This window comes from Gallinula chloropus, assembly GCF_964237585.1.
Source record: "Gallinula chloropus genome assembly, chromosome: 3".
NCBI lineage: Eukaryota > Metazoa > Chordata > Aves > Gruiformes > Rallidae > Gallinula > Gallinula chloropus.
The window spans coordinates 89,433,803-89,457,414 of NC_140087.1; the positions used below are offsets into that span (position 1 = coordinate 89,433,803).

The following is a 23,612-nucleotide window of genomic DNA, read 5'->3' on the forward strand; positions in this document are numbered from 1 at the left end:
CTCCCCACGTGTAATTTTTCCTCAAGTGAAGTGCATACCTTTCAAATTATAAACTTCCTACTTGTCCTAGGAAAATCCTCACTGTATAAATAATTGAACTCATCTGCTGAGAACACAAGTATTCTTTCTCTAGCAGTCTAAAATATATGCCTAAACACACATCTTGTACTTACTGCTTTAAATAGTAATTACTCCCGTGAAGTCACTGGAAGCCCTTAAAAGGATTTGACAGTTTCCCCACAATCTTTCAGTGAATGTAGTAGCTGGGCTGTACAGTGCTACATCCACTGATAATTCAGCAGCTGAGGAACTCTGCAAAGCCTGCTCCAAACTTCTCAGCTGTTGACAGGCTTGACTTGCTGAGAACACTGGTTAAATATAGCACAAGAGAGCTGAGCTCAACAAAGTCATTGCTGTAACACTGTGTGAAGAGACCAGAAGAGGGGAAATACAATCTGAGAACTAAACTGCCAAAGCCTAACACCACCTAGCAACAGTTGAAAAAACTTTTAAACAAAAGTGTGGGTGAGACACAGACAGAGTATACCTCCTACTTCTCCTGCCTGGGATTTCTGTGAGAAGCAGCTCCGGTCTTCTGTTCTCTGCCCCGTTTCCCTCATTACTTCAGCTCCTGGTAGACCTAGAAAAGTGGGAAAAGTTTCTCTCTTTTGTATTCTCCTGGGCTGGATCAGGCTACTCCTGTGGTAGTACTGTGGGACGAGCTACTGCGATCTTGCGGTGTAAAGGATATATTCCCAGGTTCGTGTTGCTGACAGGTAAGACTGAGCTAACCACTCCAATTCTTTTTTTACAAAGAGTGATTTTCTTTTCTAGTGACTGTTGTCTCTTTCTACGAACAGTCTTCTGCACAATTTGGAAATGTCAGTAGATGAAAGCTGCGATTGAAATTGTAGGGGGTTGTTTTTTACGTTTGCATCACACAAAAACTTTGCTGAAATAACTTTTGTGGCTCTTAGAATGAGCATAATCAAGTGGCTAGTAATTATATGAGAAAATTGTTTAGATTTTGACATGTATCCTGCTTACATCTGCTTACATGCTGACAGAAGACAAGCCAACATTTAAGAATAGAATACATATCACCCCTTACCAGTGATAGTCTAGCAGCTATTAAAAGCAGTGGCAGCCTGTGTGATAAGTAAGAGGAAATAGCCATTCAGTAACTGAATTTACTGGTTGTTTTGTGACCTGGTGCATCTGTACTTTTTGGGTTTTTGTAACTTTTAGCACAGGGGCACACCTGGTGCCTTTCGTACTGCCCTTGTGACAACAGCTCTTGGCTCTTCCTCTCGTGCTTGTTTGCACAGAACGAATATTCATCTCTACTCAATTGATTAGCTGTATAATGCAACTATTCTAAAGACTGACCTCCTGTTTATTGTGACCTGTGTGCTTGAGCTGGGTCATTGCTGTTGAAGTGTTTCTTTCTTTTAGCAAAATAAAGGAGAAACCAGTTCTGAGATGTTCTACTCTGAAAGTAGAAGGGCTGTTTGTCTGTTGGCAGTGTGTATCCTGTGGTCCCATAAGGGTCAAGTAATTTAAGGAAGGAATTGCTTGGTATGATTTGCTTTGTCTGAATTGACAAAAGCTGTTTGGTCAACTAAAGAATTAATCCCCCCCCCCCCCCCCCCCCCATCTTTTAAATCCATTTTCTCCAAACAAAAGAAAGCTAATATGCAGGAATTTTTAAAAGACATCTTGATGATGAATTCATGTGCGATATGAATTCAGTTACGAAGCAAAGATTTAAAGAATGCGCTTAACCCGTGCAAAAACCCAGTTCACACATTTATGTAGAATTGTCTCAGATGAAAAATATTTGTCCTGAAGAAGGAATGGACTGACTAAGCCTGTGCTGACTGACTGTGCTGTTTGACACTTAGTCTGTGGACTCTGTGACTGCCTTGGGAAGAGGAGAAGGACTTGCTTTAGCTAAATAATTCTAGTTTCACCTCTGCATACTGTACAAATTACATCAGTACCACATCTTAGCAGTGTCATGCTTACAGATTGGATGAAATTAAAATACTGTGAAGCAGCTTTGACTTGGTGGCCGAGAATGTAACTGTCCGTGAAACACAAAATAGGAGTACTTTTTGGTGGCTGTGATTTAATGTAATAATAATTGCTGTGGAATTACAACAGTGCTACGGTATCCCAAATCTAAATCTCAAAAGAAAACTTTGGTATTACTTTTTAATATAGGCATATCCTGAAAAAGGTGGGGTTTTTTTTTTTTTTTTGTAGGGAAGCTGTACAGTGGGAACTAAAGATGAAACAATATAATCTGTACAGTTTTTGTTACCTTGATATTAGAGTGAAGATTACTGTTTCTTATTTTGATTGAGTTAATTGGGAAATAATAAGGTGTGGAAAAATGGCACATTTGCCTTCTGAATATACAGGGGTTTCAAAATCTGGGAAAATACTATGTTAAATATTGATGGCTTTTTCGGTTTAGTTGTTGCTCAGCATAATAGATGGTTTTATAATTTTACTTTTCTTGCACAATTTACTTTTAGCAAAGTTTTTAAAAGGAAAAGGCAAATTTATTAGTCTACTAAATATCAAATGAAGTGACTTTTGAACAGTCTGATAGGAACTTCCAACCCTAACACATGGAGTTGTGGTTTTACATACATCTGTCTTCCTTTCCATTTCAAAATGGAGGAGGAGGCTAAAATTACTCTTCTCAACAGGTGTCCACAAAGAGGCTCTGGGGTTTTCCAATCAAATCTGTGGAACATGTAATGTGGCTATTCAACAGATGGTTTCATATTTGAAGAATAGCCAATTCTACTAATGACTATAGTGAAACCAAGCTCAACTTTATATCAAATCAAAAAGTAATTTAGGTTTTGGCGATACACTCCATTGTAGAGATAGTCTTGGGAGACAAGTAGACATAGCATACTCATTTATTTTAACTGTTATATGTTATTTTGGTTTTGTTTATATTCCCATAACTGTGGAATGAATGGTGCCTTTCATGGTGCTAAAGACTATGTATCCCCCCCGAGTCTGAATGCACTTCCAGAATCTGCCTGTGGCTTGTTCTTTCACCTTCATTGGACTAATATCATAATTTATGGCCTCTTTTAGCCAATCGAGCAACAGCTAAAGTCATCATCTTACCTGAGTGTTTGTCATCACCTCAGTTTTTCAGTCTCTTTATGGAATGTCTGGTTCTTTTTAGCACCAAATTCAAAGACTTGAAATTCATCTTCAGGGATCAGCACTGTTCTATCCGTCTACATTTGCCCTGATTTTCCTTTATTTCTCCCTCTCATATCTGATAGACTATCAGCCTTTGGCTCTGGTGTTAACTGGTCTGTCCTCTGTGCTACTGGCTTTAGTAAGCTTGAAATTGACCCAATGACATGAGTTTTCTAGAGTGTCTCTCACTGCAACACTTGACATTAATGTCATGGAAAGACTAAACTGGTCTACTAACAGACCTGTGTTGACCAAGGTGAGAATCCTGAGGATATAGTTGTGCTTCCTCATAGAGTTAGCATAAGTATACTGGGATCTACTAGCAGCTCTATTTTGTTCCTCTGGGTCACAATTTCGCCATTGCAGGTATATCTATACTAAAAGCTTTTTACTGGTACAGGTGTATCAGTAAAATTCCTCCTGCTGGGGGATCTTTCTGTTGGCACAGATTCCACACGTGCTTAATATAAGGCTTTTGTAATCTCATCTAACTGAGCTGATGTGCCCCCAGGCATAAATTAAGAATGTACCTCAGAGTTGTGCTGAGTCAGGGCCCAGATTTATGTCACTGAATTCAGAGTGAGATTTCCTTTGAGTTTAATAAGTCTTAGTGTTCAATAATTAACAGATAAACTTCCATTCCCCTCAAGACCACTTAATAAAATGGATCATCCATAGTCTTGTCCAAATAATTTTTTCCCCAAGGGACATTTTACTTTTTCTCTAATTTCCTGTTCCTTCCCTTCCTTTCTCAAGGTCTGTTGTTACAGTTTGCCATACTATTTTAATATATTAACTGGGGGTAGGGATTTTGTCCTTCTACATGTCTGAGATGCCATTTGGAGAAACACAGCTATAGTATTTGTGAAGAAGCCAAAAGAAACAACAGACAGAGGAACTCCATCTATTCATACTTCCTATTTCACCAAAAATATTTAGTATATGAAACCTAAGATAAGAACCGAAAGCTAGAAAGATAAAATAGTGTATGTGATAAAATAATGATAATCTGCTGTATAGAAAAGTGTAAATATTTCTTTATGAAACACAAACACCTATATTTTTCAGCATCATCAGCATATTGTGGTGCTTTTCATGTTTAGCCTTCTCTCTTTTCATTCCTCTCAGTGTTTTGTACTGAAAGTTGTTTCCTGATTGTACAGAATGCTGGGAATTATTCGGGTAACACAGGTTTTCCTTGACATTGGGAAATATTGGACAACTGAGGAAAAAATTATTTAATACAGAATTGAGATTTCTTAACCTCACTTTCTCATTTAATAGCTAGTATTTGTACCGAGTTAGTGATACTAGAAAACTAAAGCGTTTATAACACAGTCCTGTAGTTCCTCTTTGAGGTACTAGTGTCCAAAGGACAGGAACAATTCTGTTTCCTGTTCAGGAGAGGCAGCATGAGTCTCTAATCATGTTGAAGATACTGTGGTGCTTAATGTATTTGTGCAAATTGTGCCTTTCTGGATACATGATTGTATTTTTCCTTTTATTTTGTGTCATTTCTTCTACTCCTCAGGCTTCAGCAGATAATCTGCGCTTTTCATATTACTGTTTCTTCTTACCATCATACCAAAATAAGTACTTATATCAATACAAACACAGTATTCCTAAAGTGGGATGGGTTATGTTGTGTTTTGGTTGGTTTTTTTTTTTGGGGGGGGGGGGGGGGGGGATTGTTTTTTTAAATTCAAGATGGCTTTGCCCTATCATTCTCATTCTTCTTTGCTTGGTCTATATCTCTACATCTTTTCCACAAGTAAAGCATGCAAGCTCTAACTTTGCAAATACAGAGAAAGAGAGAATTCTTACCATTAAAAATGTATATCCTGAAAACACAATTGCATTTTCTTTTGAAATATTTTTTTATAGATACACAGCAGTTAAATATACGATTTATCCAGGCTCTAGTGTTCTGAAGCAACGAGGATGGTGGTTTTTTTTTCCCCAGTTAATAGAAAGTTGGTATGTGAATAGAAAATTGTTAGAGAACAGAGAAGAAAAATAATATTTTGAGGTTTCCTTAATTTTGCAGCTCTATGAGAGCTGAAGCTTAATCAGAACTGTGCACGTGTGCATGCCTTTTGTAAAAGAAGAAATGCTTTTTGGCATTACAGAGTACGTTGCTGACGGAGTGGGACAAACGCATCCGAAGCTCAGGGAAATAGGCTGGAGCTTGTACTTTTTCCCTTAAATGGGCAGCCCGTCCAGTTGCTGTGAGCTGACACAAGCAAAGGGGTGTGTGAATCTGAGAGATTGCTATGCATCGTGCAAGTGAGTTTCATTGAGTTTCATGAGTTACAAGGTGATAAAATGGCAATTAAAATCTTAATTATCTATGATGTGGCCAGACTCATTCAGACATAAACCTGTAGGGTTTCAGAACAAGAGCAAAAACCTTGATTAAACTCTTTCAGTTTGGTTTATATACTTGAAGAGCTCTTTAATACAGTAAGAGTTACTTTCTTTGCTTTTCCTTTTTGGGGTAAGTGGTATCAAAGTGTATAATGTTTTGTGATCTATGCTGTTTTTCTGTCTGAACTCCGCAGTATTTAGAGGCTTGGAGGTTTTGGGGGGAGGTATCTAAGGAAGTAGTATGCTGTGGCTGTGGATAGCAAGAGCCACAGCTTCGCTAACAAACCTAAAAAAAAAAAAAAAAGAAAGAGAAAAAGTGGATTCTCTTGTGATAAAAAGGATTAATTGAAAATGAAAGCTCGAGTGTCCTTGGTACAAGAATTTTCATTGCGGCTTATCAGGCTGCTTGCATTTTTCAGAAAATAGAAAGCAAACGAACGCAACAGAAAGCAGGCGACTGCTAGCATCAGTGTAATCGAATTGCTGCCAACTTGCTTGTTTATCTAAGAGATCTCTGTGAAAATAAGGTCTTTCCCACACATGTGTGAGTCATAGGATGTAATGGGGCTAGGCAGACTTGCTTCGGCTTTCTAACGCACACGTATCGCAACTAACCTGTTTCAGAGTCTGTTCCTGTAACTGAATGAGGTCTAGATTGACGACAGGAAGGGAGAAGTAGTGGTGAGTTCATGGTGCTATTTCAGTGCAATAACCTGAGTGCTAAGGAAACGATGCAATTTCCATTTATTGGGAAAACTACAGTTGCTGTGACAACAAATATACACCAGAGGAAAACATATACAATTTATCTTCAAATTTGTGAAAGCAGCAGATAAGATATTTATAAAACCCCATGCTATCTAGTTATGTGAATAAAAGGACATTCTTATGTTAAAAATACATAATTCAGATTGTTGAAAAAATACCCCTTAAAAAGCCATAAGCAACGACATAATTGAAAGGGTGGCAAAGCACATGTGGTTAACCACGACTGGTTAAAATTTAAAAAGAAAAAAGAAGGGGGAAAAAAAAGGATGTATTTCTCATGCTAAAGCTATTACATTCCTGTGTGTGTTGATACTTATCCCCAAAGTCTCACTTGTCCCACCATCTGCAATCACAAAAACTGCTAATTCTCTTTTAACATAAAGGTTGCAGTAGTTCTTCTGTAGTGTCTTATTTCTTCTCCTTTTATCCTTTTACAAGGACTGCTGTAACAAAAAGAAATTACATTCCAATAGATAAGAATTTCAGTTCCTCAATCTGACAAATTTCTTTAAAGAAAATTAAAATTATGATTCTTGACTCTGTGCAAGAGAAAGAAGGAAAAGAACAATGCCGTGCTAGATGTCCCCAGGTATGTCAAACACAGTGCAGAACAAGATGTCCCTTCTGCTTGTAGGGGGAACACATGGCAAGAGAGCTCCTGAATGCCAGAGGATCCATGTGCTATGAGGCAGCTGGCTATGGGAACCACTGCCGCTTTGAGTGGCCAGAGCCAGGAGCTGAAACCCAAGGCTCAGAAGGTATCGCACTGCAAATAGTAAAAGGCAGGGTTACAGCAGCATGTCCTCTGAGTGAGGGGTGCCACTTGCAGAGTTACAGAATTTAGGCATAAGGAACTGACAGAAGTTGGCCAGTCTCCCTTAAAGTGGGACTAACTCCAGAGTCTGATCCTGTTGCTCAGGGCTTTGATTACTTACAGCTTGCTTAAATATTTTACATTTGTAATTATCATAAGATCTCACATCTTACTTGGGTCAAAAAGGTTTGAACATGGCTGGCAGAGAAGTATTTTGTCAGTGATGATAATCAGTGTATCAAAATCCATACACTGAATAAAAAATGGCTATAGAGACAGCTGATGGTAACATAAATCACTGGCCTTTGTCACTTTCAAAATTGCAAAAGAAGCAATTAGGATTTTTTTTGTTACTTTTTTAATGTGGTACATGCTAGAATAATCATAATATGAATCTAAAAATATTATATGTAATTTTATACCCTAGTTTAGAATATGCATCCTCCTCCTCCCTGCCACATTCTGCTTGAAATTCAGACGTCTCGAATTAAGATGTCATTAAGATGCCGTCTCTCTGCAAAAGAATTCTGAAAAAAAAGTCTATCTTTCCAGGCAGTCCAGTAAGCTGAAAGGCTGGCATTCAGATTGTCTCTAATAGGCAAATAAGGAAGGAAAACAGAGATGCTGCTTTTGAGGAAGGAATCCTTGGAGACAGTCTCTACTGCTGAGTTCACTTTTCTTACTGAACACCTTTTTCCAATTGTATCCTAATCAGGAACAGAGCACGATGCACATATGGCAAACAGGATTCCTAGATAGAGCTCTGGTTAACCTGAGACTAGCTTAGGCATTTTTGGTTTAGAAAAGCCCTTTGTTGTGGAAACACCTAAATTTACCTGGTGGTGATTACTGTAGCATGAAGCAAGGACAAAGTAGTGGCCTCGTGGCACTCAAGACCGGTAGGCAGTCCTTCCACAGAGGATTCCTCATACCCATTAAGAATGACCACGGAAGATGGTATTCTTCTCTTCAGGTGAATCAGCAAATAACATTCCTAAAATTAGATACTGTAACTGAAATTTTGCTGTCATCAGTAGAGATGAGTTGAAAAAAAGATGGGAAATTGTCACAGCTGATGGAGTACAGAGGTCTCGGATCCCATTGTTCTTGTTTAAAGCTAACTCAGCACTTGCTGCAGAGAGGAACTTGAGGAGCTAATACGATTTGCACACACAAACACAGAGGTCAGAAAAATTACCCTTGCAGTTTTTTAATAATAACAAAAGAAAAATGCTGCCATTTTCTCAAATAGGGGTTAAGTTACTGAGAAAGTTGGTGAGATTTAGGAAAACAGGATCATAGACTGAAAGACACCACAACAGGCTAGGACAGACAAGTAGTGCTTCAGCATAAGACCAGGAAGCTTAGCATTTTAAAGCTAGGAGCCTCTAAACCATGGGTTAACCAGGTAACAGCATCTTTAACTTGCTGCCTTGAATTCCTATGGTTTCAAAAGTAGCTTATGGGTTGGAGAAAAAAAACAACTAAACTGCTTTTCACACATTCTTAAACCCAAAATTAGTTTGGATCAACTTTTTATTGGAAATCATAGAATGGTTTGGATAGGAAGGGACCTCAAAGATCACCTAGTTCCAACCCCCCTGCCATGGACAGGGACACCTTCACTAGACCAGGTTGCCCAAAGGCCCGTCTAACCTGGCCTTGAACACTTCCAGGGATGGGGCTTCCACAGCCTCTCTGGGCAACCTGTGCTAGTGCCTTACCACGCTCATGGTAAAGAATTGCTTCCTAACATCTGATCTAAACCTATCCTCTTTCAGCTTGAAGCTATTCACCCTCTTCCTATCACTACACTCCCCCTGGTGAACTGGAGGTACAATATTAATAGCTTTGATACAGATTTTGGTCTGTTTGTAGAAGGAAATCGCAACAGGATTGCTGTAGTACTCGAGGGCCATTCAGAGTCCCCTTTGAGACAGTGGCACAGCTACCTGGCTCCAGGAAAATGTATTCCCTGCAGTGATACTAGTTTCTAGACCTTGCTCAGTATCACTATCAGCCACATAGCCGGTATCGCCCAGGTCTCTGAGAACTAATGGAGGGCTAGAAAAATACATGATGTTTGCTGTAGAAAGTGTAATGAATTTCTCCTTAGCTCAGGTAGCATAAAGGAAAGACAGGAATGTATCACAAAGAAATTGAATAGTCTGCGTCAGTTTTCGGTGGGCACCCTGAACACAACACACCAGTTTGTGGCGGTTTGTTAAGGAATAATTAGAGCGGGAACATTTCTGAAGGCAACTGTTGTCATCTCAAAAAATCACTCCAAGACAGAAGTGAGCATCTAAAAATGGGGCAAACATAACTGCACGCAAGGAGGGTTAATTTGGATGCCTCCAGCATCGGTTGTATAAGCAAAGATTAAAATCACACTGCAGGGAATGGACTGTCAGAATGACAAGACGTCTGAAAGATTGCTTATTAGTCAGAAACAGTTTGCTAAATTCAGGTTCCCTCTCCAAAATACACATGCCATGCTTGGATTTCGTTGTTCATCCCTTTCAAATAATGTTACCTTAAAATGTGAGGTGCTAGGCATTCCACCGCAGGGAGAGGACAGCTAGTTAAATGTCTGGCTTTCACATCACTGACTCCTTTTATGAATCTCAGGAAATTATTTACTTCTACACATTTAATAACACCTGGTATGTTACAAGAATAAATATAGTAGTGACTTTGGCACCCTGGGATGTTACAGTGTTGAACATCATGTCAACATCTTTGGATAAGGAGACTTAAATAGCCCTCCTTGGAAACCAGATTCTGCTGGGAGAAGTAGGAATAGAAGTTGAATTAGTCTGAATGACAAGAGTAGGTATTTTTAGAGGAGCTCCTTGGAGGGAAGCATAGCTGTGCCCTGAGTTGTGGGTGGCAAGAAATCAGCCATGCTGGTAAAACACAACACAAAAAGAAAGAAGGAGGACAGGAGATGTGACCAGGAAGCTGCAAGAACAAAACCAAACTTGTGTCACTACCAAGATGTTTCAGGAAAAATAAAGCCATTCCCTCAGGTTCAGTTGTACCAGGAATAATTCACAGGGCAAAGACAGCGCTGTAGGCTTGTGGGGTTGTTGTTAACTTGGGAGTGCTTGGGACAAGCTGCCTGGTGCAAGAAGGAGGCTGCTTGGAAAAAAAAAACAGCTTGGAGGATAGAAGACCTTTGAGGTAAGGGCTGGCATGCATTGACTGCCCAAGTTAGCTGGTGGTGGGGCAGCCATGCAGATATTGTTGGGCTGAGATATGGGGTGCACATGAACCCCACATATTTTCTGGGGGAAGAGAGAGTCCCTAGAAAACAGAAATGTGCTGTGGTGCTGCATGTCTCCTGCAGGCTCAGCAACTAGCCAGGGTTTCCAGTCCTGCTCTGTGTTAAAGAAATGGCAGCAGTTAGCCAGGTGACTCTCTTGGCAACTGAGATTTTTGATAAGGACTTACCCTAGGGATTAGGTCACCATTACATGACTCTCAGCTTTAATTAAAACCAGAGAAAATTAGAAAAACAAGTCCTGACTGCTTCAAGAGAGTTGAAGTCTATGAGGTCTAGATAATGTTGCCATGATGTATTGCTTTAAGATCTCTTGAAAGACAACTTTTGGAAGATTATCTCAAGATTTTGAATTTGAAAGGTTGGCAGAACCAGCAGACAGAAGGGACAGTGAGTCCAGGAGCAGGGCAGAGTGACACGTGGTTTGCAGCCACAGCTGCCAAAACACCCTTGAAGGCAACGCAGGCCTACCACACCATGCCCTGCCACAGTGTTAATGGCAGTGGCTCCTGTGAAGGCAGGCCAGATCCGAATAGGAGGTCTGGAAATTGTTTATTTCACTTGAGAGTCTTTCATGGTGAGGAAAGAAAGAATGGGGTAATAAATGATCCTTCCTTGCACTTCATGAAAGTGGATCGGGTCTTTATTTTGAGAGCTTCCCTTGATAAAGCTGAAGTGAAATGTGGAAGCCCAAGCAGCCACCCACGTACCTGGGTGTACCAGCACCGACTGTTAGGGGAGAAAACGGCTTTGCATGTCCTGCTCTGCTGGGAGAGGCAGTAAAAGATTTAGTCCTCCCTTGGGACACAATGCAGGGAAGGATTGTGGGAAGATAAGGAAAACCCACCTATCAAAAAACAGGTAAGGAAGAGTGAAAAATGAGTGTCCTGGTGCTGTTATGTTAAGTTGCAAGCAAGGAGAATAGACAGGAAAAAAAGCACAGTTTCACCCTTTTATTTGATCTCAAACAGGGTTAGGAAACAATTTACTTTAACTCGAAAAACAAGGGCCCAGAGTAACAGTGTTTTGAGGCCTCACAAAGCACTAGGAGGTTGCATAGGTACCATAATGCTGTACTGAAATGTAGCAGCATTTCCACAAGTGATGTACCATTGCTTAGAGTGGAGCTTCTCCCCATGTAGCACCATGTTTCTCCACAGCAGTAGCACCCATGCTCTTAGCAAAATGCCATACCATTCTTTAGCAGGCCATGAGTTCAAAAGGTTTACTTAAAGTCTCACAGTAAATTGTAGCATCCCAGAGCTTGTTTTTCTTTAATTTAGGGTGTTTGTTTTGTTTGCTTGTGTGTTTTTGTTTTTCTCATTTTATAGTGAAAGAACAAAGTTAAACCCTCAGGGATTTGGACCTAATGTCACAAGGCTAAGCCTAATGTCTAATCCCTAAGCTTCCCTGGACAGACTACTTCAGTCCTTTTTTCCTGGTGTAAAAACCAGGGAGTAGGAAACAGACAGCTAGTGATTTCTTTTCAGGGTGGTCATTTGGTTGCTTCTTGAACCAGGCATCTTGAGATGCTTGGAAACAACTCAGTGTATCTCCCCCAGAGGATACATATACATCACATCTCTGATGTGTCTAAGCTCCCTTGGCCTCTACCCAGGAACATCCAGATTTCCTGACTCATGGCAATGTACCCTGTCTGGTTGTACTTCATTAGCAGCAGCTCAAAAATCAGAACACTATTCTGCTGTTGCATAAGTTTTTCCAAGCAGTAAACAACAACACCCTGCCACAAGCTTTATTACATTTATCTTGGAATTCAAGATCCAGAAGAGACTGCTGCTTATTATTTTCTTTAATAGCAACCCAAAAATACTGTAAGATGTTATTCTTTAATAAATATTTTCAGGATAGCTTAGAATCTTACTAATTAAATGTTCTGAAACAGAAAAATAAACGCTACAGAAGCTGTAAAAAGACAAAAATTTTTCTTCCATCTGAAAAACTTGGTTATGAATTTTTATTGTAGCTTCAATTTTATTGTTATATCAGCACATTTACACTAAAATTGTGAGGGTACATGTAAAGCTACAGAAGCTGAACTTGATTAGATGGAAAAATTACATTTCATAGGAGTAGTAAAATACCTTTCAGTAAGTCCTATTCTAAATAGCTCTTCTTTTCTTGCATCTCAGCATTCGTTTAAAACATTTTAACAGCAGAAGCATTATCAACTGGCTCAAAGCAAGTTTGAAAATAAACAGCCCATGACTATTACTGGGGTTCATTAAAAGAAAACTCTGTCTGACTCTCAAATCTATTTTGGAGCTACGACTGCTCCACTCCCCTGCTTGTGGCATGATGCAGCTGCTCTTTCTTTAATATTTTTGCTGACAGCTACAGCTGACAGCTAGCATTTCAGTTCACCCCAACATCAACCCTATCTCAAGGCTCCCTTACTTAGACTGAAAATGGTGCTGCCTTACTCATGGCTTTACCTGCACCCCAGTGCAACTCCATCACTATGCAATTATTCATACGGATCAGTTGTTATGGAGCAGCAGAAACAGGGCTCCAAGTCAGGTCCTGTGTCGGGGAGCACATCAACCATCCCATGGTTGCTAATGGTGCAGCAACAGCTCCTCTCCTTTCCCTCCATCTCATCTCCCATGCTCTAAGAGAACAAGCACCTGAATCTGGGAAGAAAAATAATATGGCATATATGACTATGAAGTATCTCAATTAACATTTTAGATTAGTTGTCACCTTACATCTTTGTTTTAGTTATATTTGTTACCATGGCCAATAGAGAAAATACTTTATCCATCTTAATGTAGAATCCCCCAGCAAACAGGCTTTGATTTCTTGTTTCATAAGAGTTTTTGCTGTGATTCACCCACAGAAAGAACTTTTCACAAATACAGCAGTTTTTTTCTTCCTAGACAGAAAATGAAGAACATTTACAGAGCTCCCAGTTCTGCCCCTGAACTGCTGAAGCTGTCAGAGAAGAAGGTAGAGGGTAGCTTTCAGAAGTAGCCAGTATGTAAAAGAGACACCCAAAGAGAAGAGTGGAAAGGAGGCATTACTCAGTCCTTCAAAGGAATTCCCAGTAAAATTAATTATGATTAAGACTGTGCATATATCTGTACTTCTTTGATTGATGTCTGAATCTGAAAAAAAAACCCAACAAAAAAAGCTTTGCTGTTGTTTTTCAGGATTTGCAGTGAGGCACATTAGGTTTTGTTTGGATTTATTATTTTATGACACTGTTTTTATTGTGGGGCTCTTCTAGAAAAATTTAAAGAACAGGAAGACAAGTGGCAGTTTGAACTTTGGAAAAAATCAAAACAAAACAAAAATCTGAAAATAACCAGAAAGGAAAGGGTTTGCATATTTTATTGCTTCTATATAGGGATTAAAACAGTCTTCCACTTCCCAGGAAAATACTTTAAATACAAGGTATTTGAAGATGCCCACTCCACTCTTTGCAGGGGAAAAAAAAGTCTAGTTTGTATGAAATACTTAAATATTGACTGGAGCAAGAAGTGTCACTTGGGAAGACCTGAAGCTACATGCAAAGTCACAGAGTTGTTCTTACTCCCTGTCAGCCAAACTTCACTCTTTTTTATTCAAATACCCAACTTGAATCACACAAGCAATTTGAAAAACAGCTTCTTTCTGTAGGGTGGGAACTTCACACAGTGCTGGGCTTTGGCAGGGAATTGGGACGCATGGAAAAAGAGGGCAGAGAAACCATTTTCTTGTCATTTTTCTGCTTTGCTCTGATAGTACCTCTGACTTCTTGTGATGACAGTGTGGGAGAAAAAGATTGGAAATAGCAAAAGGACCTTTTCCTGCAGTTCATACATTTCATATTTTGTTTCTTTTAAACTTTATACTGAATTTGATGCAAATCTGTGTCAGAGAATTCAAACCCATGCAATTGTGTGGGATGAATTGTTTACTAGAAGACCTTGCCCAACACAATTTCAGGGCAGGCTCTAATCAGACTGTTCTGCTTCCCATCTGCCTGCAGTGGAAATCCCCAAAGCAGAAAAACATTGTCAGCCAGGTGGATGTGTAGCTGTAACACCAGAAGGCAAGTGAGAAAAGCACATCCTTGAGCCTTTATAGATAGTGTGCAGGTGTCCTAGCCCTTCTCTAGGCCCCAGGAACCAATTTAGTGTGGGAGAATATTAGTACTAACCTCATTTGTGTCCATAGATAGAACCTAGGCAAGCACAAAGCCATCACTGAAAAAAAGTATCTACCAGTGCAAATAAATGATATGGTATCGCTATGCTAGGAATAAAGCAACAAGTCTAAGTTTTCTGTGAGTCCAGTGATGATAATAGATTATGTAGCCTTTGGCAGTTTAAGAAATATCTATTGTAGGTACTCTTCTACTTTAATTTTGGTTCATTTTGTCTTCTTCGGTACAACTCTCCTTCCACAAGCTCCTCAAGGATGGCAAAAACCTTCACAATTCTGTCATGCAGTTCAGCGGAATCATCTGGCTGCTAACTCTGAGGAGCAGCATTTCATCTGTGTAACCCCTAAAACCAAACCCATTTCTGTATGGAAACGAGCCTGCTTTAAACAGCTTGCATTAAAACTCCACTGTAATCAACAGGTGGAAATTCCCAAAGGCATTGTGGAAAAGTCTGGCAGAGTATTAGGTAGGTTCATCTTAAAGACGCTATCATAGAGTGTTGCAGGCAGGAATATGTAAATCACAGATGTTATGTTATTCATACATGGTTTTTGAATGCTGCCAAAATATGTAATTTGCCAATCAAACAAAGGAAAAAACTTAGTGACTTTGGCTGAAACCATTATAAGGAATATTTAGACATTTCTTAGGGTGTCTTTGAGGAGGCACTGTGCATGTCAACTCATCAGTCATGATCATCTTTTTTCATGTACTCTCTAAGAAACCATGAAATCCACTGGGAGCAAGCCAGTGAAAGTCAGAGGAGACACTACTTCTGATGCTTCAGTTACGCACAAATATATATTAATTTATTTGAGAAAACCTCTGGGTTTATTTATATCATTTTTAGAAATGCTTCTCTGTGAAGCGAATGGATTGCCTGATAAGCACTCTTATCAACATGAGTACAATTAAGAAATATCGAGGTGTTCCATCCAGGTAATTTTGTGTGGCTGACACACATTTCTCAGATCTAGAAAACAACCTGAAGTTGTGTTAATGGAGGCATTTTAAGGGGTTCTATTAGTCTCAAGTGTTTTCATCGTGTCAGCAAAATATTGCTAATTAGCTGGGAATGGGCAACAGATGAAAATGGGAAGTGTGTTAAATGCAGGCTTACAAATACAATACTAAGCTGGGGCATAGAAGAGAAGACATACTCCAGAGCAAGCTGATAGCAAGTCCCCTCTCTAAGTTTGTCTGACTTTTTTCGTTAAAAAAATCTAGTCTTATATGAAGCCCAGTTGTTTACAGCTTTGCCAAACTTCAGTTGTTCAGGCTGAATGTCTGGCTGAGTCTGAATTGGTTTTGGATGTTTCAAGTAGAATGCTCTGAGCATTTCCAAGAATGAGATGAGAGAAGATTGTTGTTTGCCCATGTGAAAACAATCCTATAACCATTTTGCTGAAGAGCTTTAATGTCTCTACATTCCGGAGTGATCTACTTGATCTACTAAAATTCAGCCAGGAAACTCCTCAGTGACAGCAGATTGGCTTTTGCCATCCCTGTGAAAATTAAGCCAGACTAAGAGCCACTAAAAAAAAAGTGTTTAACTGAGAAGACCTGGTAGAGGTGTATGCACATGCCATTACCAGAGAGCACCTTTGTCTCGGGGCTACAGGGTTAAGACTCTTCCCACAGTTACTTCTTCATCCGATGCTATACCACTGTGGCACAAAACCCACGGTGAAGGCTCTTGGTTTTTCCTCTTTCAACAATGCTCCCTCAGCATAGAATGTGCCACAGTGAGAAAAAAAATGGTGGACAGACAATTGGTCTTGCTGCTAGGGAGCGACACTGGGAAGGAATAGCGGTGGGACATACCCTTGAATGAACTCTTTTAACCTGTCAGTCAGGATCTCTTTGCCAGCAACAGGTACCGTCCATCATCTTCATCGTGGGATGGAAACGCTGCCTTTGGGAAGGCAGAGGATAATCAACAATAGCACTGATGCTTCGCCAGTGTAAATATGCTTTTATTAGGAATTTATTTGGATCTCCAGCTGACTCATTTGGCATCAGAATTTTCTCAGTTCATGTCTCTTTGTGGTCTGAGATTTGTGTCATTGCTCTGTCTGGCATTCATCGTTCACCATTGCCTGCCAGGAGAGCTGGACCTCTCCGAGTCCCAGTATCCACCTTGGCTGACCTTCCAGCTGCGAGCTTTGGAAATGATCATCTCTAGTCCTTCTCTGAGTTGCATGAGTGTGGAGTCCAACCTCACCCATCTGCACAACACCACACTTCCCTGAAAAATTGTTGTCTTAGTTCTTCCCTTTGGGTTTGGGCCCAGGGCAGGCTCCTGAGGCAATTTGCTTAACCTGCTTTACTTGTGTAGAAACAGCTATGGCAGCTGCTATTCCCATATTTTGACCATGCTTGCTGTTCCTCTTCTCTCTGCTGCACTCCCCCTCAGGAATTCATTCCATCTGACTGTGCCATTTGTCTGAGTGCTTCTCATTTTCTTGTTCTCCCCTCAAAAATCAGGGCTTTGCAGTTCTGCTGTGGTTTTGTAGAGCAACAATACATGTTTCCACTTCTCACAGCTTTAGCCTTGTTTGAAAGCAATGTGGTAACAACAGTCATACAGAAACTGTTAAAAATTTATGGGTGATTCTTTGGCTGTGTCTGCTTTCAGGAAATTAGGCAATGCCGATGCTGGTTCTCTGACCCTCAATCCAGTTGTCACTGGCTGGTCATACCTCCATTATTAACCTTCCTTAGCCTTCAAAACAGGTTGGCAATGTCCAGGCTGCAACCTCCTGGCTAGGCTGGTCCCCAGCCAGAGCTAATTCCTGAACCATTCCAAGAAGACCATTGGCTAGTCCGTGCCAAGATTTTGACTGAGCTCTGATGCTGTTTCATCTACTGTTTATACATAGTGCCCATAGTGTACACATCTGAACACACCGAATGCCTGGGATTACCTGAACAGTCATGTATATCTTCACAGTGCAAACAAAGTTTTATTGTCATTGAATCAGACTTCCCTATGATTACGGATGGAGTGACTGCTTCCCAAGAATATTTTGAACTTTGAATGCTGGAAAATTCTAGCATTGGATAAAAAAGTGACACGTGTTTAAGCTGATTTTTTTGAGTTGGTTCCTTAGGCATTATTTTAGTATCTCCTCTGCATGCACCTTTGTTTGCTTTCTAATGTTCTGCTTCAAATGTGAGTTGCCTTGTTCTCCTTTCATTAGATGAGCAAAAAAAAAAAATGAAAACCCAAACAATTTTAATAAAGCTTGGGGACCAATGTTTCCAGCTGAACTATTGTAATTAACGAGCATAGCAGATGAGACTTTGGTCAGATGACTCAAAACTAATTATACTTCATTGGACCTTCTGAGCTCTTCGTAGACAAACAGCGCTTAGAGCAAGAGGCACAATTGTGCACAGAATTTCACAGGGCTATCTCATTTTCAAAAGGAAACATGTGAGCAAGGAGAAAGATGCCAGCAAAAAAAGCTTATTTTAACCATATGTGGGTTTGGAGGACTGTCTTTTATCGAACAGCAGTTCAATATTTTTAAATATTTAAAACAAAACCCAAAACAACAAAACATACAGACAATTCTAAGCTCTTAGAGAGATTTTTATTATTACCAGTAACAATAAATTCTTGATGCATTAACAGCTAAACTGTAAACAGGCAACAAACCAACCCAACCAACCAAATAACCACTTTGGAGCACACAGCTTCTACATGGTGGGAACATCAGGCCATGCAGGGCTTTCTACTCTGCTCCATGCAGAAGTAGAGCAGTGAGGTTTGCAGCAATTCGTAAGGATTTGATGCCAGCTGAATTCCTTGGCCCTCCTCTCCTGTGAAAGTACTGCGGAGGTATCTTCAAGCCCTGGGAATTGTTTCTCCTCTTTAATGAAGAAGAATATCAGTCAACTTCGTCCTGAAGTCATACCATGAAGTTAAAAAGACCACCCCTCTTCTTGCAATAAGTTTCCAATGCCCGACATACAATGCGTGTTTTGTTAAAATTAGAAATGAATGTATCACAACTTTAAAGCAAACCAAAAGGACTTTTATCTGCCAACATCCCTGTTCAAATCCTTCTCCAAGAGCAGATGAAATCATCTGACATAAAGCAGAGCAGAAGCCGCATTCTTTACAGAGCCTTGAGTGATGCATATTTTACCAACTCATCCATGAGAAAGGCATTCTCAAACAAAATGGCTAAGTGAATGAAGAGATCATTTTAAAAATATGCTTATGTGGAATTTTAGATGTGACATGCACCGTGAACATTGCTTATGATTTCAGATAGCAGACTATTCTGCAATTATACAGCAATTCTATGCTGTATATATTCTATGCTAATTTTTAAATTGTAGCTCTCAAAACATAATGTAAGTTTCCAGTACCTTTATCTTAAATAGTCTTTCTGGCTCAACAAAAATTTGGATACAGATTGTTTTAAAAATTTGCAACACCAGCATTAATTCAGCTGAAAATTTTCTGAGGAACAACTGTTACATCCATAAACATGAAACTCTAAATATACATAAGATTAAGATTTTTGCTGTTCAAGATAATCAACTTAATTTTAGGCGCTTGAGGCATTTCTGAAAGCTTAAAAGTATTACTGAAGAGAGCGCTGTGACATCTGAGCCATGGCATGCAACTCATTCCCATGCCCAGTAACAAACAGCCTGCTCTGCCCTTCTCTCTGTCCATGGGAAGAGCTGGGTTTGGATTTAATTTGAGAGTGAGGTGAGTGGTTTTGAGATAAGGTTTTGCAGCTCCCTGCTGCTCGATTCTTATTTGTTGGCCCATTAAATACTGTTTTGCAAGAACAGCTTTCTTGTTTGAACTGCTCAGTAATGATAACAAATTTTTGTGGTTTAAGACTAACATAAGCCAGTTCCAAAGCACCTGCCGGGAGATACGATTTTTGTGTACTTCAGCTGAGGATACAGTTAGCTTGTGTTGTTGAAGGGTATGAATTACAGTTTGTCTTCTAAAAATAGTGGTCTTTTGCATTTGGACAATAAAGGAAACATAACTTCTGCATTCAAAACAATTTGATGAATCCTCGGTGAGATAACAATATGTTTTCCATGTCTGAACTACAGTGGAATAAAGAAGCCTGCTTTCGAGTGCATTGGCCAAGGCATAGTAATTTTAAATAGCTCAGCATCAAATCTTTCAGTTTTAGCTCTGTGTCCTGTTACAAGCAATCAGACTAAAAGATTTTACTAAATTAATAGTAAGGCTCTGACTAGTTTTCCCAAGGTGAGGTTTAAGCCTTGCACTCTCCCTGTGCCAATCCCTGCAATTCACTCAACTGCAGGGAACTCCAAAGTGTCATTTGTGGCAGCTTGGGACTGCATTTGTGCTCTGCTCTGGGCAAGCAAATGAGCCGACTGACACACAAAACAGCAGTTGAAAGCATCTATCGGGGAGAGCAAGTGCAGGGCAAGGATACGAAACTCTGCCTGGGCATTATCCCTGCCCCCAGCTATTTTCAGTTTGAGATATCTGAACCTGATGTGGTTTATTTGGTTAGAAACCATAAGTGAGTATTTCTTCCAAGTATTTTTACTGTCTTCCTCAAAGCCATGTTAACTTCTGCACCCATGGACAGGGATTCAGCAGATGAAGAACTTCCCCCATTCTCTTTGTTGGAGACAGCTTCAAAGCCCATGTAAAGCAAAACTAATCAGCCAAAGAGAGCAGCTCCCAGGATATGAGAGGAGTAAAGACTGGTTTTCTAACTAGAACTCTGTGGGTTTGAAAGATGTGAAAGTCACTTGCCTTCCTGACTCCCTTCCCTGGCACAGCCAGGACAGGAGGCAGTCAATTGTAGGGCCTAGCTCACTGAGCCGTGGACGAGCACAGAAGGGTGAAGGCCAGTGTTCTTTGGCTGCTGAGATGCACAGAAATGATCAAATAACTCTCAGAGAGCCTTGAGAATAGGCTTGCCTCTCACAGCAAGTGAATAAAAACCTGCACACTAAATTGTTGCCCGGGGGTCTAGGTCTCAAATTGGTATCATAAGCTTTCTGACCATCCCTCGACTGCTTCCCCCTAATATTTCAGGGGAGCACAGGAACCAGCAGTCCTTAGGGAGGCTCTACTATTTTTATATGAGTCATAACGGAGACATAAAACCTACAGTGCTGAAGATTCCTTAGTGAAGCCATCTTTTGTATCTGATGAACAAAGCTGTGGCCCATTAGGATTTTCTCAGACTTTTCAGGGCCCCAACACTTTTTAGTTGACTCACTTGTGAAAGAAGTTCATGATCTTTGGCTAGTCAGTGTTCCACAGCTCTGTGTAGGATCTGTGTGCAAGATACCATGGTGCTTTTGTTATGTGAATCAGTGCCTGTTAGGAATCCCACCGCAACCACTAATTTATTCCATGTAAACAGCGGAGAAGTCATGAGAAAATACAGGCTCCCGTTTGCTACCAACCTGGCCTACTGTCACACAAGCACATTTGAGTGCTCCATTTTGGTCAGCTCTTGCTGAGCCTAACAGCCATGCTTCATTTGTCTTGTCTAAGTCAACGCGCTGAGTATTTACCACTTTCACTGAACGTGGAGATGATTTAATTTATGGGTTGGCGAAATCAGCACTTTTACACAGCAAAGTACATATTAAGCACAGAGGGGAAAAAATAGCAGAAAATGCCTAACCACCTTGTTTTTTTGCATGAGCCTTTAAGAACAATCTGTAAATTTTCAACTGAAGATTAGCCCAATTCAACACGTTACTGTTTTAGAGCTACATTGCTGTATTTATTATAAAATGGTGGAAAAGAGGCCAGACATCATGTTTTAAATTAGTTGGTGACACGGTGATTTATGTTACTTTTAAAGTGGGAGGGAAAAGTTCAGAGTTAACAGTCTGACAACAACTAGGTCTTGATAAATCAAAGGAGTATAATTTGAAAAAAGAAACAAATTAATTGCTGATGGGTAAATTCAGAACCTAGTGTCAGAAAGTATAGAACTTCTTCTTTTGAACATGGATCAAGTTTTCTCTTCAAAATAGTGAGGACATTTTCCCCCATGTATGAAAAACTGTTTCAGAACATCAGCCTTCTGAAAAATCATCCGTGTCAATTTATTCATGATCAGTTTATTCCTGAAAGAGTTCAGAGCAGGGGGGAAGTTTCAGTTCAAATCAAGGGCTACCTTTGCTTGGAACAAAAGCAGAAATTTAAGGAGGAAATGAGAATGTATATCAAATGGACTGCTGAGGCAAATCAGAAACATGAAAAATACAAATCTTTCCTGATTGAATCCTTAAAAATATATAATTGGAATAGAAACAGAGTCTATGATGAAAATCACTAGCGTTGTTGGAGTCAAAGATGAGACTGTGATTGCTTAGTTGAGAGAAAAAAAGCACAGAGGCATGAAGGAAGGACGTTGAATAAGAAGAGACTGAAGAAGATGGATGGATGCTCCTTCACAATGCATGAGTGAATGTGCATATGGTAAAAGAAAAAAACAAAATGAAAATGAAAAAATACATGCAAAGCTATGTAGACAAACACATAGGTAATTGGATGCTTCATTTTTGCCATGTTTTCTTAAAAGCAGAAGCTTAGAATGCTTTCAAAATAGTTTCTATGCAAGGTTGGAAAAGATGTTAGAAGTCAATAATTCAGGTCCTAAACCATTCATTAACTGGTGACAATGAAGAGATGTTTTCCATTCTACTAGATCCTTTCTTCCTGAGCATCTAAGGCTGAATCTGAAGAGGTGAAATTAACATTGTTCAGAATAAACTGGTGAGAAATTTTTAGCTTCACTGGCTGAGAAAACGAACTGCTAATAACAAAAACAGAAAAACTGACGTTAGGTTTATGAAGCCTCCTTAGGTGGGAATAGAGTGAAGCAGATTCAGATACTATAAATTGTCAGAAGATACACACAGTAAAATTTGCCTTCACCGTGCTAGTAAACTTTATATTAAGATATATCTTTATATATCTTTAAGATATATGTTTATATTAAGATGTTATCTTTGTATCTTGTCTTTATATCTTCATAGTAAGATATATCTTTATATTAAGATATATCCATGCTAATACTGGGGGAGTTGGGAGGCAACACTTCGTGTTTGCATGTGTATGTGTGTGCATTTAGAAAGAAATACTTTTTGTAAATGATTGATTTTTATGTAAACATTTTAGTACTTTTGTGGTGAAAGTAGATTTTTTCCAAATCTTTTTTTTTTTTTTTTTTTACCCAAGAAGTTTTCTGCTTTGTAGAAGTTCATGGGGTTCTTCTTGAAGCTCAGCATAAGCAATCTCAAGCATGGGAAAAAAATTAAGTACTATAAAGTATCTTCAAACCAGACGGTTCTGTTTTTAACAAGATTTCTTTCTTCTCATGTATACAACCCATACTATGACCAAAGTAAATGAGAAACAATCATAATGCTGTTCCTTTGGCTATATCTTTTGGATACCCTCCAACATAAAATGCATTAGCACAAAAATGTACTTGTTCTTAATTAATTTATAGCTTAGAGAAGACTACCATAAATAACATTTGAACTTCAGCTGCAAACATTTTAAAGTTGTGGATAAAATATTATATAAAATTTGTAATAAACAGTGCTAGAGGACAAGTAGAACTAATTATTAATAATCTTAGGAATTTTGGTGGTGGACAACTAAATGTAAAACATGTTTATTTTCTAATACATTTGGCTTCTATTAAATTTATTGCCATTGTGAAAGAGAAAATTATTTAAGTTTTACCAATACCCTGAATAAATACACTTACTCAACAGAACTGTTTGGTTGTGGGGGGGTGTATATGTGGTTTGGTTTTAAATAGCTTAAACCATATAAAGTGTGCTGGCATATCTCATTCTAAAGTATGCACGGCTGAAGGTTACAGAATCTGCACTATATACTACTGCTTTATATAGGAACACAGGGCTGGAAAGGATCTAATGGGTCATCAAATCTATTGTCCTAATAT

General features: G+C 39.4%; 1 protein-coding gene across 2 annotated transcripts in view; it reads left to right on the forward strand.

Moving 5' to 3' along the window:
• Window positions 1-685: 685 nt before the first annotated feature.
• The window catches only part of FILIP1 (filamin A interacting protein 1), a 106,511-nt gene continuing 83,584 nt past the window's right edge, over window positions 686-23,612 (forward strand). For both annotated transcript variants that reach the window (XM_084262068.1, XM_084262069.1), the window contains exon 1: window positions 686-776. The gene's annotated coding sequence lies outside the window, so the exon portion shown is untranslated. The remainder of the gene's footprint in view (window positions 777-23,612) is intronic.